Here is a 12,123-nt window from a genome sequence, read left to right as displayed (position 1 = left end):
CTAGGGATGCTTGGAGAAAATGGAAGCACATATTGTACAAGAAGTACTTGAGTGAAGGCAAGGGCCCAATCCCCACATACACTACAAGAATCATCTATTTTGCCGATAGGTATAATCTTTGCCGTCAGCAAATCGTCGGGACTGACGGCAAACGGGAAGTTAGCCGTCATGGGCAGACGGCAAACAACTAGTACCACCAAAAATCATAGAAAGCAGACGGCAAAAAAAAAACACGGCAAAAAATAGTTTTGCCGTCAACTATTTGGATAGATGACGGCAAAGGCACGATTTTTATCGTCTACTTACGCTATGAACGACGGCAAAAAGATGTCCACGGCTGCGGCTAACTAACCTAAAGGGCAGGCTGTTTTGCGGTCTTGCATTCGCGAGGGCAGACGGCAAAAATTAATCTTTGCCGTGTGGTACGTCGTACAGAAGACGGCAAAGTGTAAAAAACACAGCCAGCGCGCTACCTCTCGCGAGTGAAAAAAGACCACACTGGATAAAAAAAACACAACCAGCGCCCCTCCCTCTCGCGACTGAAAATAGCTAGGGTTCCACCGCGAGCCTCCCAGCCGCCGCCGGTGCCCTCCGCCGTCGTGAGCCTCCCACCCGCTGTCGCGAGCCTCTCCGCGGCCGCCGGTGCCCTCCGCCATCGCGAGCCGTTGCCAGTGCCCTCCCCGGCTGCCGCCACCGGTGCTCTCCCAGCCACTGTCGTCCGTCTGCAGACGCCATGGAGCCGGCGGTGCGCGTGCAGCTGGCAGGGCTCGGTGAGGACAACCGCCAGGAGGGGCTGTGCAGGCGGTCGTCGCCCCATCCGCTCCGTCCTCTCCTCGAGGCCCAGTTCGAGCGGGCAACATGGCGGTCCCAGATTCGCGGCGGATCTGGCTCGCCCACCTCTTTCCCCAGGTACGCCCCCCTTCTCTTGCTCCCCTCCCCTCCCCTCCTCTCCTCGGATTGCCCTCGCCTCCGCCATAGTCTGAGATACTGAAGGTCTACCTCGGCAACGCCCCAGCCGGAACAGTCATGACCACGTACATATCGGGGACAAGCTCTTGACGACTCCACCGTTTGACGATGATCTAGCTATTGGGCGTTCAGGACCTGAGTGTACTGCAGGAAAAGACCATGGAGATGGACAAGGAAAAGGTAGCTGATATGCTACAATTACTTCTACTACGAATTTTGAACTGCAGAGAATTTTTTTCCTGTTATCTCATGTCATAGCTATGTGTTTGAATTGTAGATGTATCATACAGTTTATCAAGGAAGGTCTAGGAACATGCTGTGAGTTGAGATCAGCATGGCCTGCAACCACAACAAGACAAGACGCCTACCATGCATATATATTTTCCTTTCAAGTAGCAACAACTTGACTATGTTGTCTATGACATAACAAGGACGAGATATGACAACCTTCTGCATGTGTCAATAGTAAGCTCTCTTATGTTTTGTTGTAAAAATTAGTTAACCTCCAGAATTATTATGTTTTATTTATTTTCTCACATCAAGTGTGCTTGAGTGAAATCAGATGGTGGCTCTTTGGAAGGAACTGTCAAGAGTAAACGGAAGAAACATCTGTTTTCTCATACTTTATTTCATTTCTTTTTCTCAGATTCTACTCCAAAATAGTTTTTGGTTTGGAGCATTTTCACTGGTTCTTTCCAAGTTTCGTTCTTCTCTTCATTGTCTATCGCTTCTCTATCAGAATATTATAATTAGTATACTCTTGGTTTCCTAAGTTATATGATTTATTTGTTGCTAGGATTATTCTGACATGTGTAAGCCTTGATTTTGATGAACAAGAGCCTGTTTTTTGGCACGACTCCCAGCTGCAGGTACCTATTTTTGAATAAAGGAGATCTCCCAGTTTAGTTGTAAGATCTTTATGAGTTTCTATTCGCCTTCTATAATCTGCACGTATTATGTGTAATTGCACAATGGTATTTTGTGGTATAGACAGTCTAACCTTTCTGAGTTTGGTGGCCAATTAGTGCGCCCTAGCCATTTTCTTGCATATCTATGCTGAAATTCCGAGACATCTTTAGAATTATTTATTTTGAATAAACTGAATCAATCATTCATAAAAGAAGGAGCAAACAGAGGTATAATATATCAAGAACATAAGCTTTAATTACCCGGGCCAAATGCACTATGTGTTAGTCTGATCACTTATGGTATGTTAACTGTATATTCTCAAGTACAGTGTTATGGTTAATTAATTTTTGTTTCATATCATTGGCTAACTCCCCTAATCTGATTTGCTGCAATGTCTTCTGCCTCATTTTTTCTTTGTTTTGTGCAAATTCTAGCAGCATTTTATTTTTGGGTTATGTACTGAATATATGTCCACAACCTATGCGGTTCAACTGAATGATTAACTTAAAGCAGAAATAAATGGTTTCATCGCAATATCATTCTCTTCATTTCAATTTTGTGGGAGATATTTATGGACTTCCACATTAAGAGCATTATACTATCAATTCTGTATTGACAGTGCAACAACAATCTGTTCTCATTATTTCATATATATTAGAAGTACAACGTGGTACATGCATTTAGCATGACATAGTTAGTAGAGTGTAGAAATGGAAATGGAAGAACAGAAAGATGCCTTCATTGACAATAAGTTTATGATGTGTTCGTTGGTTTGCCCCCTTAAATAATATAACATTCAAGCATATTATTTCAGTGAATGTCGGATGAATTCTATTATACTTAATGAAATTGCTAAAATAAATAATATATAGATGTGTGGTTTTCTTTTGTATGTTCATCCCAGATTGGTTGTAGGCATGAAGAACAAAATTTATATGGTGTGCATGGAAGCACGCCTTATAATTTAAATTCTCCAGCCCTTAAATCAGTTTACCTCTTCATACATGCAAATTTTCTATCATCCAATTGTATGATGGTCTTATTCATAACATAACTGATAATTGATACTCTATTTTGCCCGACCTTCTTTAGATAAGCCAACCCATTTGTGGTACGTATATGGCTATTTCTGTTGTTCTCTGGCCGTAATTGAAAATCCACCCTAAAATATAATCTTATTCAGATGGTGAAGAATTATTTTGTTCTCTTTGTCAATGAGCATAAGAAGTAGAAGACCTTTTGGAGTTACAAAATTGGGCGAATAACCTTTTCTTACTGCTCATTTTTCCAATGATAGTGTACAAGTTAGAATTTCAAACTACTTTTATTTGGTTGTGTATAATTAAATATAAAAGTAAGTTTAAGCATACTATATATAATACATAAAAATGCTAATGAAATAAATTCAAATATGTTTGGATTTTGACTTTCCATATGCTGCTAGCCCGTGCAACTGCACGGGCCAGCGACTAGTTTATTTATAGTTATTGGGATCGTGAATAAGATGATGTGTCACCCAAATCTCTTCGTGCCAATTGGCTCTGATCATGGCATATTTATGTCAACAAATTAATGCATAGTAAAATAAAATACTTTAGCCTATGTAATCACATATAGGGTGTAGGAATAGGAATATTGAACACATTTATGAATCTCTTCAACGTATGTGCTGAAGGAGAGCATCAAGATCTACTGCGCGGTGAACGATGGCATCATCAACCTCGTGGATGTGGTGCGTTATTTTCCTGTGGTTTTTGAATTTTTCTCATCTTCTACTGGTTCATCATTGAGCTCTGCCTCTGACCGGATTATCTTTATAATGCTAGAATGTTTTCGTTTTCCCTGTGTTTTCTTCAGCCACCGACGTCGTTTCTTGTGACGATGGAAGAGTACATCAGAGAAGCTCCCAGGGCTGGTCAGGTTGCAAACAAGACCATTGTGAGTCATTAAGCATAACAAATGTTCAATAGATTTTTGAAAAATGCCACATTGCAAATATGACCATTGTGAGTCATCAGAGAAGCTCCTAGAGCAATTATTTCAATAGAATCTTCTCTGATCTCAAAAGTGCTTATGAGCAAAAAAGGGTTCTCAGTGTCAGTTACTGTTGAAACTGACAAAATGTCACTGAATTCAGTTTTTAATTGAATCTTCATTTCTTTGGTTTTAGGTTGTGGCAGGAACATCCATATCTGGTCTGCTGGCCAATTTTAAAGTGTGTCTGCTCTTGCTGTCATAAGACTTTTGCCCTCTGAAGTTGCTTGATGAAAGCCTGATCCACTTCTCCATATTTGGTTTATGCAGTTCTTGTTTATGTGGAGAGGCGCCGAGCCAGCTGCTAGTGTCCTCTGTTGTTGGAAGTTGTGAGCACCTTCTCCATATTTGTGCTTGTTTAGAATTGTTGTCTAGAAACACCTGAACATTCATTTTGGAGTACTCCAATAGCAGTAGTAAATATCACCATTTCGATTCAAATTCAGTTGACAATAACTTGTTCACATTACTGCCAAATATTGATAGAGTTGTTGCCAAATTCAGGTTGATGAGATGAATGTGGGCATCAACCGACCTCAGCAGCAGCTCCAGGAATAGCCTTCACCTGGGTGTGTCGTGTGCAGCACCACCACCACTAGTAGCAGCAGCTCTAGGATAAGGCCTAGATGTGGAGTGGAGGAGTGCCGTGTGCAGCACCACCAGTAGTAGCAGCAGCTCGGGAGAGGAGGATCGCCTGGGCCTAGAAGTGGAGGCGCTTGGACCTGGGTGCAGTCTTGGAGGTGGAGGCGCCAGGATCTGGGTAGAGGTGGATGTGGAGGTTGAGGACAGGGCCGACGGTGGAGGTCGAGGGCGAGGCCGGATGTGCCATATATTATGTAGTAATGCCAAATATTATGACATGGATGTGTTATATATATAATGGGATATGGATTATGTTATATGATGTATGAATGTGCTATGAATTATGTTATATGTTGTATGTATGTGTTATGTTGGGTGCTATATGCTATATGTATGTGTTATGGTTTGTGATATATGTGTGGATTTTGGATGTGTTATGGTGTGTGCTATATTGTGTATTTATGCTATTATATTATCTATTTCTGCTGCTATATTGTCTATTTATGTTGTTAATCTATTTGCGATGTTGTTTATTTAGCGCCTCTTTGCCGTCATGTTCATGACGTCAAAATAACACGATTAATTTGCCGTCTTGTACATGTTCGGCAGACGGCAAAGATATCGTGTGGTTTGCCGCCTTGTACAGATTTGGCAGACGGCAAAAATCTTAGTGTTTTGCCGTCTTGTACACGGTCGGCAGACGGCAAAAATGACTAACGTTGTTCGTTAGCTAGGTTGTTCCGTCTTCCTACCAAATATTTGTCGTCTACCAGCCAAGAAGATGGCAAAATAATTTCACTAACGGCAAAAAATTTGCTGACTGCTCTCCCAACCGCTGACGGCAAAGACACCCTTTGCGGGCACATAGGTTGACGACATTGTTTGCCGTCATGGGATGACGGCAAATTTTTTGCCGTGTGTAATTCTTTCTTTGCCGTCTGTAGCGTCCTGACGGAAAAATGCCTGATTCCTGTAGTGATACCCCCATATTATGAAGGCAGACTAGGAAGAATTCAAAAGGGTCAGGGTAACTGAAGAGTTCACTTAGAAGAGTGCCAAGCAATCGGAACTTCAGAAGAGGAACACACACCCCTACTGTATGGGTGTGGCAGGATATTACGACATGAAACCGATGTGGGACCAGGAGGACAAAGAAGCAGTAGGTGTGGGTGGAAACCGGCCTTTAGTAATATCAGGGGTGAACACGCTAGATACTTCTTGCGGGCACGTGCAAGGAGGTGTGATGAAGGGACTTATTACTTTGAATACTCACATGATGCAGAATTATATTGCATGATGTTAAAGGCTTCTAAGATCCTTGGAAAGTTCTACAGAAACCGAGGGCCATGCGACATTCTGTCCAATGCTTCGGAAACAAGAGAGCCCCTGGCCGTGCAAGGGGTATAGGTGTCAATGTCCCGTACAAGAAGGCTTGCACACTCAGCAAATAAGAGAGGCTCAACATGGAAAAAGCAACGAGTGAAATGAAGCAGAATGAATTGTATGAAAGGTTAAGGAAGGACATGTATCCGACAGTTCAAAAGGAAATTGAGGAGTCAATGACGATGCAGAAGACTCTAACAGTGACAGATAACCAACAGATGGGAGGGGAGGTGGGCATGGAGGATGCTGGTTATTGCGAGATAACACTGCACATGAGTAGTTGTGCGTCAAGTGAGCCCAACGACAATGAGACTACAACTGATCATGATGATAATATATCTGATATATCTGGAATGAAAGACAAACTAGGGGGCGTGCTTACACATTATGAAGGTATGTTAAAATGTGCAACAACTTGGGTTTGCCCACCCTTCTTGGAAGAGGGCCTCTTGTTGGACAATGTGGCATTTAAGCCAGGCTATGGTAAGTTCTACGTGATTGAAGTAAAGCGTGGATTCAATGAATTTGCCATGAAGAATGTCCTAGGGGACTTTGATGAGCAGAGGACCTTGGGAGAAAAATTGTTACATCACATCGATTGGCCACGAAAGTAAATAGACTTCATGGATGAGATCCCTGAAGCCCCTTCAAGAGCAACCAATGTCGCCCTTCAATCGGTGACGCACTCCATGCCACAACAGCTCTCGTGTGGTTCCCTCAAGGAACATAATACTTGTAAATCAATGCTTTGGCACGGCCTCCTCAGCACACCGACAAGTTGGCACCACTAGCACAGAAACCAGACATAGCTTCAACGCCTGGTCAACAGTCTGATGCCTCTGCACCTACAGCCCAGCAGTCCGTCAAAGCAACACCACTAGCTCAACAATCCGATGTAGCTAAACCGTCTACTAAGCAGTCCGTCGCAGCTTTACCGTCTATTCGGGAGTCTGCCTTTCATCCATCTAGACATTGGATGAGAACTGCTTCAAGTACCACGAAGGAAGTAGGCAAAAAGTCTACACCCGTTAGGAGGCGGCCCGCAAGATCAAAGAGGAATGAGAAGGATTGCCTCTTACTTAAGGCACTTATCACCTAGAACCAAATTAACAAGTTGTTCGAATCGGAGAGTAATACTATTTCTGACGGCATGGATGATGCACAAATACAATTGGCGCTTGCTAAAAATAAAGCAAACATACTTGAAGCACACAATTACGTCCATGCCCAACCATTTCTTGTTGGTGAATACTTTAATGAGTGCAGTTCCAGTTGCCGCGAGTTACATAAATATGACATGGATCTAATGTTAGCAGGTCATCATGTTCTGCTAGTCTGCTACAACAGAGATCATTTTTGACACAATCCTAGTTCCATCAGTGTGGATTTCGAGGACTTACATCTCTTCTACTTCAACATGTTGGATGCCACTCTTGTTAGATGCCTGATTTTGTAAGTCCTTAACAAACTCTGATCAACTTCTTCATACAAGGATGTAAATGATAAACAACTAACTCTATTTTTATCTCTCAGGGGATTGACCGTGCAGAGAAGAAGAAGGGAGAGTGTGTATTTCATAGATCCTGCATTAGCAAATGGCACAACATTACATGGTAAGGATGAATAGGAGTGGGCCATTAACAGGGTCGCCCGTATCTTCGAAAATACTTCCCATGCAAAATCATTTCTTCGGCTATATCATGAACGGTAAGTCAAATAAACATCCATGCATACACTAATTTTCTTTCAGATTTCTACATAATTCGTAAGTTCATGGTTCTATTAATATGTAGCAATCACTGAATCTTGGTATTCATGGTTCCAAACGAGAACATAGTTTACTACATGGATTCTCTCAAAGAGTCAATAAAGGCTCAAGATCTCATGTATCTTCATCAATTCATGGATAGGTATTGAGTTCTATGATGTTGAAGTTAATTTTCATTAATATCTGGTTCAATAATTGATGTTGTGAAAATTCATCTTCATTTGTTGTGTGTTCGCATTATGGAAAACTAAACCAAGGAACCTGTTTAAGAGGGAACTACCTCTGCTGCACGAGATCATTTCTCGAGTAACACACCGAAATCCTTTATTTTCGGAAGATGTATCAAATAGTCTGCGTATACATTTTCTTACACTAGTCAAATGTTCAAGCTTCTAAATAAACCTCTTTCTATTTCTGTCCAATGAAAAAATACATCTAACACCGGTTAGGTTGTTCCAAACAGGGCAAATACATGACTAATTCTGTATAAAAAATTAGTGTCCTCAACAACAAGAAGGGACCAGCCTTTGTGGATACTATGTTTGCAAACACATGATCCCCATCTACAAATATGATAATAGTTGTGAATATTCTCGTGAATTAGTCCGAGTAAGTATATCTTCATTAATAGCTTCTACTCCACTCGTATGGCACATTCTGATCTTAAAATTATTGTAGCTCATCTTAGAACCGTGGACCCCTGAACCGCTCCCCGCTGGTGAATTGGTGATGGTTCAAAAATTTGTCAGCAACTTCTTCCTGAATCACTATATCAATCCAACTGGTGATAATGAAGATTTCAGCATGCCTTATCCTGAAACATTCAGTAATAGTTAGCCGCTAAACATATATGGATGGATCCATTGTTTTCCATGTGATGAGGTCTTCGTATTTTGTACACTATGATTAATTATGTAATGCATATATATCAACAAATCATTGGAATTTAGCTACCATTTGTTCAGTTGCAATTGTTGCAAAATCTGATGAATGTTCTTCCCGTGGACACTGTTTGTTGAATTGCATATTGTGGCGAATTTGCTTTTTTGCATGCCGAATCAAATGGGACGTTTTTTGCTTTAACCTCGAAATTGCTGCCCACATGGTTGAACTAAATGAGTTTGTGCGATCCACATCGCAAAGCATACGTGAATCATAGTGGCACAATGGGTGATACACAACAGACCACAAACGATTTGCAGCACTACTACTTGTGTAGGGGCTCCGGAACCATTTGTGATACCACATTATCGCACATGAGAGCTCAGAGTAAAATACAGTCCCATTCGTAATTTTTTTAAGAAACGTGTGGGATCCCAAACGGAAAGCACACATCATCATACCGCAAACGTCAGTGATACACAACAAATCATGAACGATCTACAACACTTATACGTGTGTGCAGGGGCTCTTGAACTGTTTGTGATAAAACATTATTACACATGGTAATTGTCGCCAAACATGTGCGATAGTGTCATGCATGGCTGACGTTTTCCTCACAAAACTCATGTGCGATGGGGCACACATGGCACACAATTCATAAGTTGACCCATGTGCCTTAGATACCGTTTCCCAAATGGTTCAGTACGGAACACCATTTGGTTTTGTCGGCATTCTAGGAATGGGGGTACCCAGACCTGCCTGCGTGCGGCCCAGGACTGCCCCACTTCATCAACCAGACACCCGTAGACTCGATGTCACTCAAGGGAAGGCCCTTGCGAGGGGCCAAGCCTCGCGAGGAGAAACGGAATCAGGACCCACATGGGGCCTCCTCAGGACCCCTCCGGAGCGGCGGATATTCCGAGGCGAGGTCCGACCTCAGGAGTCAAGGGTGACGTAAGGGAAGGACATGCGAGCAGTAGACATCATAGTGGGGTAGTTTCCCCTTTAGTGCAAAGAGGGCAAGGACGTACCAGGGTTCCAAAGGCATCTTCCAAAGGTTTCCATTCTGGTGCAACAAGGCCGTCGCTGCCCGCCAACAGGACAAACATCATCCTCGGACCGGTCCCTGCAGCGCGGGCAACCACTTTGCAAGCGAAGACCACCTTTGGGCAGAGGAGTATGTTCCCCTGTTCCCCTTCAAAATTGGCTACTGTGGGATCCCTTCCCGTCGAAACGATAAGGGAAGAGGACCTGTGCCACCACTATATATAGAGGATAGGTTGCTTCATAGAGGAGGGAGATTCATTCACCCACTAGCACCACGCAAGGTCAAACGTTGTACTAGTTCATCCACCAACCTCCGTGAGAGGCAATCCACCAAAGTAGGATTAGGGTTTTACGCTTCACATTGGCCCGAACCTGGGTAAACTGCTCTGTTCTGTGTTTCCCTCACCATCTAGTGAGTTTCCCGCCATCCCAAGCGAGTAGCGAGCTAGGTGAGGCGAACCAGCGAGAGATCTTTGTACACGCCCCTGAGTTCGAATCTTTAGGGTTTTGCGGAGCCCGAAATCCGACATTTGGCACGCCAGGTAGGGGGCGTGTCAAGGTCTCTCTCAGGGCCCGGCCAACCGAAGCTGATCACACACATGGTAGGGAGACGTCGAATTCGCGCGGAGAGGCACGCCGCTCGCGTGGCGCGGATGGTGCAAACGGGCCGAGATGCCCAGCGGCGCTCTGCTACGCTGCCGACCGACGTTCACACCTGACGAGCTTTCGACGAGCACCGGGGGCTGTCGCCCTCACCAACCGCTGGGCACCCCCCTGCCGCTCCGACCCTTCCTCGCGTCCAGGCTATTCCTCCCTTCCGAAGCTGCTAGCACCCGACACACAGACATGTCGCTGGCGCACGAGCTGAGGCGCCAGTGCACCGACCGCCACCGCCGCGTTGGAGGTCTCGGGCGCAATCTCGGGCGCGACGCCACCGGCGAAACCCAAGCGCGCCCCCATGCAAGACGCGTCCGTCGGCCCGTATCGCCTGGAGTTGCAATGGGAGGACCACGCGGGCGCGCCCTGAACATCCACTGAGGCCCGCCCTGAACATCCACTGAGGCCCGCCCTTACTGGAGATTCGACGGGAGCTGATGGAGGCACGGGATTTGGCTTCGTTGGGAATGCGTCACCCAGCGTTCCCTTTTTGTATTTTGAGCTGGCTCGAAGATCTCTTTGTTTCATGTTTTGAAAAGAAAAGAAGGGCGGGGATTTGTTCTCTACGTTTCTCTCGAGTCCTCTTTCTCCTTTTGTTTTCAGTGGTGTTTCGTGGAAACCACATGAGACCGCGAGGTCTCTCGAGGCAACCACAAAGCAGGAGGAATGAGGAATCGCTCGAGCGCCAAAGGGGGCTCTTGATGCGCGCCTCAAGAGTCTTAACGGTCATAAGTCCACTTGCCCTCCTTGATGCCGTCCTAGAATTCCGGTCGGTATAAGGGGGGCGGGCCCCCGCCCCTTGGATGCGCCCTTCATGGCCATACCTCATGGGGTTCGGGAAATGTGCGGGACTGGGACCTGTCAGTGTAGAGCGGTTTGAGTGTCAAGGGAGGCTCCTGAGAAACACGCCTCCGGAGCCTTACGGTCGCAATGCCACTCGGCCACCCACGTGCCACCCATGTTGGCACCCAGGTTGACGGGGCTTTGCCCCGTGGGGGACAACCTTGGTGACGGGTTGTGCCTCACGACGGCAGGGAAATGTGCGGGACCAGGACCTGCAGAGATAGACTGTCGAAAGGGTCCTCACACCGCCCCACAAGCAGGGAGGGGGCGCCATGAACGAAGCCACGCTCGCGGGCTACACCGTCAGTGCTGCGACAACACGGGCCGGCAGCGGCCACGACCGGGAGGGGAGTATCGTGCGCACCTCACGTTCAGAAAAAAACGCGTTTAAAAGGTACCCACCAGATACATCAAAGTTGCTGTTAAACTTAATACATAACCCTATCAGGAGAGCAAAGTGGCGGATCGGGGGACACATCGTCGCTCGAGTCCACGCCATTGCCTTCAGGAGCAAGCCTTGCCACCAGGTCTTCCACGTGAACCTCGACCCATTCGGCCAAGGCAGCGCGGACCGTCTCCGACATTGGATCCAACACTTCAGCGGAGTCGAAGTCCGATTCGAGGCGAAGGAGGTGGCTGAAGAAGTCCGAGGCCGCTTGACTCAGGAGGTCATGTCTCTTTTCCTCTGCGAGCGTGAGGGCCTTCGCAGAACCCGCTTCAAGACGCTCCACGACGCGGAGGAAGAAGCCCAGGTACCCAGCATCGTCAAGGACCAGGGGGCCGGAGGCACTCTCTCCACAGATGTCGCTCAAAGCACGAGAGGCTCTCCTCTCGAGGGACTGGAACATCTGGGAGCGTTCAAATTGAAGGCCACGAGCGCGGGACGCTTCCTCGGAAGCCTCTCCAACCAGGGTAGCCGCACCTTTCACCTGTTTGCAAACATGAGACAGTTTACCTTCGGCAGTGGCCTAGGCTTCCAGCGCGACCTGGCGACGTTTCACCTCCCGATCCAACCTCCTCCGAAGGGCATTGAACTCGTTTTGCAGGTG

General features: G+C 45.8%; 1 long non-coding RNA gene across 4 annotated transcripts; it reads left to right on the top strand.

The window, feature by feature from the left end:
* Positions 1 to 487: 487 nt before the first annotated feature.
* Positions 488 to 4,811, top strand: LOC123405341. 4 transcript variants are annotated; one of them, XR_006611964.1, is made up of 9 exons: positions 488 to 909; positions 1,016 to 1,149; positions 1,247 to 1,434; positions 1,766 to 1,838; positions 3,554 to 3,610; positions 3,736 to 3,816; positions 4,049 to 4,093; positions 4,183 to 4,241; positions 4,417 to 4,811. It is a non-coding gene; the product is annotated as an uncharacterized LOC123405341 (long non-coding RNA). The 4 variants fall into 4 exon arrangements; XR_006611963.1 differs by having other exon boundaries at positions 1,616 to 1,838; XR_006611961.1 differs by having other exon boundaries at positions 1,247 to 1,838.
* Positions 4,812 to 12,123: the final 7,312 nt, after the last annotated feature.

The sequence above is a fragment of the Hordeum vulgare genome, chromosome 6H, assembly GCF_904849725.1.
Source record: "Hordeum vulgare subsp. vulgare chromosome 6H, MorexV3_pseudomolecules_assembly, whole genome shotgun sequence".
NCBI classification, from domain to species: Eukaryota; Viridiplantae; Streptophyta; class Magnoliopsida; order Poales; family Poaceae; genus Hordeum; species Hordeum vulgare.
This window is presented reverse-complemented; position numbering and strand designations above follow the sequence as displayed.